This window comes from Atta cephalotes (assembly GCF_000143395.1).
Source record: "Atta cephalotes unplaced genomic scaffold scaffold00038, whole genome shotgun sequence".
NCBI classification, from domain to species: domain Eukaryota; kingdom Metazoa; phylum Arthropoda; class Insecta; order Hymenoptera; family Formicidae; genus Atta; species Atta cephalotes.
The window spans coordinates 356702-362102 of NW_012130102.1; the positions used below are offsets into that span (position 1 = coordinate 356702).

Sequence of the window (5401 nt, forward strand, 5' to 3'; positions counted from 1 at the left end):
ACACACACACACACACACACACACACACACACACACACACACACACACACACACACACACACACACACACACACATAGGCCCAACATATATTATTGCTTCAAGCAACAAACCAGATTTTTAGAAACGAGTAGATCCATTAATTCTGGATAAAATTCAACATAATTTTGAAACTAATTTAAAATGAAGCTTTTTCGAACTAATTAAATCAAAGTTTTTTATCTTAAGAATTTTATCTTAAGAATTTTAATACGTGTAGCAATTATTATTTTTTATAAACTTAAAAATTTGTATTTATTTTCAATTCACTTATTGTTAGCCAAAAAAATAAACGAATTTGTTTTTGCTGCTGATTTATACATGTATAATATTTTTTTAAATTATTTGTATATTGGTGTGTGTAACATTTAGTTATATACATATATTATATATTTATTTACATAACGTTTTTATTGGAGTGACACATTTAACTTATTACACTTTAAATATGAGTCAAGCTTCGCTGTAATAAAAATTTATTATTAATTATATATTTTCCAATACTATCTTGAATTAAGATTTCTGAATTTCTTTTAATGAAAAGTTTCTTTAAGAGAAAAGAAAAATGTTTAAATTTGAATATCTTTTATCATTAAATAAAAGAGGCGTATCTCTTTAAGCTTATAATTTTGCGATAATAAATCAAAATGACAGATATACACGAATGAAATTGTAATATTGGCTGCGTTCAGCAGAAAAAGCAGCTTTGCAATTGTTATAAAATTCTTGAATATGATTGATTTATACATTTGGATCCAATAAGGAATTAAGGGCAAGACCAATCATATTAGAGAATTTTACAACAGTTGCAAAAGCTGCTTTTTCTGCTGAATGCAGCCATTAATATATTGTAAAATCTACATTTAAAAAAGTAAACATTCGTTTATTTTATTGCAATATATAATTAATACGCTATATTTGTGAAGCTTGCTGCATTGGAAATTAAAATCTACTTACTTTTTATCTACTTTTATCTGCCATTAAAATATTTTCAATCGTCATTCCATTCAGAGATTTTTCTTTTCTAATGTTAGTATGTAATAATCTGAGATATTACGATGAGGTATTAATTCTATTCCAGCAATGAGAATATTTTTGCTTTCTACTATGCAAAGTAATTTAGTAATAAATTACTAAAATTTTAGCTTTTTCTACTGAAAATGTTACAATTTCATTCATGCACATATAATCTGATCATCATTTTGATTTATTATCGCAAAATTATTAAGCTTAAAGAGATACAATCTCTTTCATTTAATGATACAAAAGATATTCAAATTTAAACATTTTTCTTCTCTCTTAAAGAAACTTTTCATTAAAAGAAATTTAGAAATTTTAATTCAACAGATAGTATAGAAAATATATAATTATATAATAAATTTTTATTACAGCGAAGCTTGACTCATATTATTAAAAATCTATGCAATATTTTGAAAAGCATTTATGTATGTAACAATTAATATCGCATTCGTTATTATTATTATTTAAGAAAATCATATATCCAACTTTTTTACAATTTGTCAAAGAAACAGAAAAAACAGATAAATGTTATTACGTTTATAATGATCTTCTCATTTATTAATATACTTTCTAAATAACATTCCTAATAATGTCTTATAATTACAATCTAATTTTATAATGCTTTTACAGATATGGTATTATGTATTTCTTGTATGAAGTAACCGGCTAAGTAACTATGCTTAACTGTACATAGCACTCTTGACATAACTAGAGACTAACGCGACGCATTAATCTCGAATTGTGCCAAGTAGTGCAACTAGAGAAAGTTCATGAGAATTGGATATTTCGTATTTGATTGAGAGCATTCGGCAATCACATTACATTCAATGGAAATATATGTCCCAATGTGTTTTTAAAAAAGTCATGTGTCTTACACACACAAATATTGAGTCACTCTTGTTTCCCTCTAGAAGTCTTCCTTTTTAAAAATATTATAGTAAAATATTATATATTTTTTAAATATTTCTGGAATGGCTTAATCACAATTTTGAAAATTCAAAAATATTTTTTAATGCAAGAAACTTTTACAATATTGATTATATTACGTTATTCTTTTTTCGTTTTAATATGATTTCAAATAAAATATTTTATATATTATACATTATAAAATAAATTAATAAGTCATTCAACCAGTCTCTTTTCTCGATTTGGTTTACTCTTAACTGTTTTAGGACTTAACCGTTGTCTCTCTCTACTTCTCCATTTTGTTGCGGCCAATAAGGGATGATGTTGTGTAATGTGATATTGTTTTCCTTACAAGAATTCTGCGAATTTTTTCTTCACTTATGAATTGCTTATCATTGTTGACTGTCACCGGAAATCCCCACTTTTTAAAAAGTTTCCTTTAACATTTTTATAGTTTCTTCGCTAATTATGTTCTTTGTGATTTTTATTTCTTTATAACGATTGAAATAATCAATAATAACAAATAATAACAAATATTGGCCGCTGGGCAGAGGATAATCAACAGCGATATCAACTCAGGGTTCTATTGATAGATTCTGCGTTTTAATGGATTCGATGGGTTGAGCATGGAAACTAAGATACCTTTTGCAAGCTTTTACGCAGTTCTCTGCGACTTTATCTATCTGGGATCTATCTATTCCAGGACTCTTCTATGCAATTTCATTGGTACTACAATTTTCATACCTCTTTACAAAATCTCATTATAACAAGCTCAGTTTCAAACAGTTTATAGGTATTAGTTTCTTTTTCTCATATATATCATTATCATATATGCCTTTTTCGACTTTATTGATTTTATCATCGTTTTCAGCTTTGTTATCTTTAAGAGAAACAGCTGTAGGTTTTGAATACTCTATGATTTAATTAACATAATTGTCATTTTCGAAGTATTGTGCTGAACTATTATTATCGAATCTTGAAAGGGGTCCATATTGGATTTACTTGATCGATATTTTGTTACTCGATATTTGAAAGCCTGACTAGAACCTATCTTTCAATCCTAGCGTAGGGTTTCGACTTGAGTTCAAATATGACTTCCAGAGGTTTGTAATCAGTGACCAGTTCAAATTCGCTCTTATCAAGGAAATATGTTTTAAAATGTGTTCTATATAAGAAATCGTATAGAACACTTTAAAACATATCTCCAGAAGATATTGGAGATCCGACCCATTGAATCTAATACCAAATATAATACCAAATCAATATAATACCAAATTTTTTGGAACCTGTACAGTCTTGTCTTTTCTCTTAATTTATATCTTATGCTATCAAATTTTACTGATATCAAGGATTTTTACTAACTTGTATAAACCGAGATAATCCCTTATCAGCGTTAATAAATCGGCTTAATTTTTATATCAACAAAAGAGACAAAAATTATGCAATTATCCAATATGAGATTAAAATAAGGAAAGCTGAGTAAATTGTGAAAATTATTTTTGCCGATCCGGCCAATGAAATAGAATTGCTCCATGTCCGCTATCACGCTATCAAAGAATGACAAGGAACCGAAGCACGGGAATCCACGTAGCAATAAAATTCTGTTCTTTTCTTGATCGAAGAAAATTTATTGGGTTGTCCGGAAAGTTCGTGCCGACTAGCCTATATAATTTAATAAATGTAAAACTAAAATTTAAATCTTCTGCGTTTCAATTTTCCTTCAACATCGGCACGAACTTTCCGGACAACCCAATATTTTGCGATCGAAATCCGAAAATGGACCGTCGGTTAGTAATAATAATAATTAGTAAAATTATCGAAACCGCGCGGATATAATGTTTATATATCGTGGGACTGGGGGGGGGGGGGCGGATAGTTAAACCGTTCGTTATCTATGTCAAAAGAGTAACGTATTTTTGTGATATTCATTCATGTGATTTTGTGATATTCAAAACTATTTCGCCAAGGATCTGATCTAGCTCAAGGCCGACTACTTTCATTCCGAAATTTTATGAAATTAAACGGATTTCCATGAATCGCTCTTATCTAACACTAAGATATCTAAACAGCTGAGCTTCCTGTCAAAATACTCATACATATTACATCTTCTTCCAGAAGTTATAAAAGTTTATAAAATTTAAGAAAAAAAGAAAGAGAGAGAGAGAAAGGGAGAGAGAGAGAGAGAGAGAGAGAGAGAGAAAGGAATAATTTGGTTTAACATGTTTTTATATAAAAAAAATTTCAAAAAAGAGTAAATTATAGATAACTATGTAATAGTGTTGTTGAAAAAAGTTTTTGTAAATTAAAAAAAAAATGTCAAGCTTTTATCTCTCTCGAAGAAGAAGAAGAATAATTTTAGACTTATAATTTATACTTTTATTACAGAAAATTAAATCTATTTATAATATACAAAAAATAAATTTTGCTGTCCATGTCTTCTGTCTAACATCCTACAAACAACAATAATACTTTCTGCGCATTATGCGTGCAACAGAGCACAGTATATCGCAAACATGTTAAACTTTTTCTCATGTCTATCTTTAACTCAAAAGATTAATTAATCGGAATTTTCATATGTGTATGTATTTATAAAAACAATTTCTTCAGGTTTTGACTTTTAAATGAGAACTCTATTCAATTCAAGCGCATATAAAAATGCAGAGAAGAGAAAGATTAATTTTAATTTTAATTTTTTATGGCATGTTTTTTGATATTAGTTTGATAAGTTATTAGTGTTTTGCTTTTCTTATTTAATTATAACTCTTATATAAACTCTTTATATAAACTCTTTAAAAACAAGTCTGCTATTTTAGAAATCGAAGAAGAGATGCACAGCAATATATATAACATTACATTATATATATTTTTATTTTAGAATGTGATAATAAAATGAATTAATAATGATATGAGATTTTAGAAGAATTAAGATGCGATCAATCATATACTTATAAAACTTATATTAATCGAAATGAAGTTAACGAAAATAATCGGTAATATGGTTAATCGAAAGAATGTATTGCTTCGGATAAAAAATTACGCAACAATGTAACTCTGCAATGAAAATTCTCAAATGAAATTGATAGTTAGTGATGTAAGCAAAAACAAGAATCGATATACATTTTGGAAAGCAATTAAATTATATTAAAAGTTTAATGTAGAAATGAAAACATTTTACAAACGTTTTCTAAACTTTTTAATTTTCTGAATAGGCATGTATATCGATGAAATCTTTTATGCATTTTAATGCTGCATCAGGTAAAAGTATGAAATAAAAATATTTTTATTATATATAATAATTATTATAATAATTATTATAATACACATATATATATATATATATATATATATATATATATATATATATANANANACANATATATTATTAGTTATAACTTAATTAATTAATTTAATATTAATTATTACGTTACACGTTTAACT

The 5401-nt window shown here is 26.8% G+C and overlaps 1 pseudogene; it reads right to left on the bottom strand.

The window, feature by feature from the left end:
• Positions 1 to 2724: 2724 nt before the first annotated feature.
• Positions 2725 to 5401, bottom strand: part of LOC105621933 — a 7669-nt pseudogene continuing 4992 nt past the window's right edge.